This window comes from Zingiber officinale, chromosome 7A (assembly GCF_018446385.1).
Source record: "Zingiber officinale cultivar Zhangliang chromosome 7A, Zo_v1.1, whole genome shotgun sequence".
In the NCBI taxonomy this organism is placed as follows: Eukaryota; Viridiplantae; Streptophyta; class Magnoliopsida; order Zingiberales; family Zingiberaceae; genus Zingiber; species Zingiber officinale.
In genome coordinates, this window is record NC_055998.1 from 127,197,943 (window position 1) to 127,199,303 (window position 1,361).

General features: G+C 34.2%; 2 non-coding genes across 2 annotated transcripts; both read right to left on the reverse strand.

Annotated features, from left to right (window-relative positions):
• Window positions 1–646: 646 nt before the first annotated feature.
• Window positions 647–732, reverse strand: LOC122003324. The gene has a single exon (XR_006117957.1). It is a non-coding gene; the product is annotated as a small nucleolar RNA snoR117 (small nucleolar RNA).
• Window positions 733–968: 236 nt separating this feature from the next.
• Window positions 969–1,064, reverse strand: LOC122003323. The gene has a single exon (XR_006117956.1). It is a non-coding gene; the product is annotated as a small nucleolar RNA snoR117 (small nucleolar RNA).
• Window positions 1,065–1,361: the final 297 nt, after the last annotated feature.

Sequence of the window (1,361 nt, forward strand, 5' to 3'; positions counted from 1 at the left end):
AAATTGCCTCTCTCCCTATGTGAAGAACCACAAAGGTCATGATGTGTGTAATATCCTCTGCGTGATGATTCACAAGGTTAATTGTCCTTAAATATATATTACATCTTAAGGATATCATACACATCATAAGAATATTATATACATCTTAAAAATGACATGTTGGATCAGATAGAAGATACGACAACACAAAGAAACTTGAGGACAGAGAATCCAAACTGATTCTTATGAAATCTTATTTTTTTGTTTTTTCATTTGAGTTTTCTACTAAGCCCAAATCTAGGGGTTCTGTAAAAAAAATTGGAAATCAAAACTAATTGTACTTGTGAGACAGGACAGATAGTTCGAATTCCTGTCCTTAAATTTTTCTATCAACGTGTTCACTACTAATATCAAATTATTTTTCAAGACATTATGATATCCTTAAAATATATGTAATATCCTTGGAATATGCAAAATATAAAAAATATAAAAATAAAAAAAATTGAGGACAGAAAATCCGAACTCCATAAGTGAAATAAGTGAAGAAACTCAGATCTTCTCCATAAGTGAAGAAACTCTAAAGAAAGAAAATTGTTTATTTGTCTTTTTCGCTATTACAGAAATTCTGAGCAAATACGATTGCATCGAAAGACAAAACTCAAATAAAAGGCCTCAGAAGTCGAAAGAGCATCAAAGAGATGACATAGTCGTCAAATCTCAAATGGTACGAACAATAATATCACATCATCGGCCAATCTAATGACTGAAAATAAGAAAGAAAAGAAGAAGAAAGACAGATTCAGAACACTCGTTGGCTTTAAGAGCGAACTAAAAGAGTAAGTTCAAAAGCAAGAGAAAAAAACTCGCAAGAAACTTTGGTTTCACTGCCTTCCTGTAGCTACCAAAGAATCAAAGAGATATTTCAAACCAGTAACGTCAGAAGAAAATTGCTCGTTTCCTAATCCGATCCAAAATCGATCAAAAACGAAAGGCCTCAAAAGTCAGAAATAAGTGGGGGAAAAAAAGCGCATCAGAGGAGTCGCCAGATCTCAGATGGTACGGACAATACTATTGCATCATCAGCCAATCGAAGACGAAAGGCAAAGGAGAAGGAAACATGAATTGAGAGTGCCCACCTTGTAGGCTTCAAGGGCATTAAAAGACGGATGGTGAGCATCGGCATGGTGGGTGGCAGGGTGAAGGTGGAAGCGGTGTGTTAACATTATAAAGACAGAGGAGCATCACAAACCCTAACTTTTGTGAATGACATAATGACTGAATTGCCCTCCATCAGAGACAAATATGAATTCAGTTATTTTTTATGCGATTATATTTTTTTCAAAACAACTCTTAAATAATATCATAATTTAATGTACATCTTA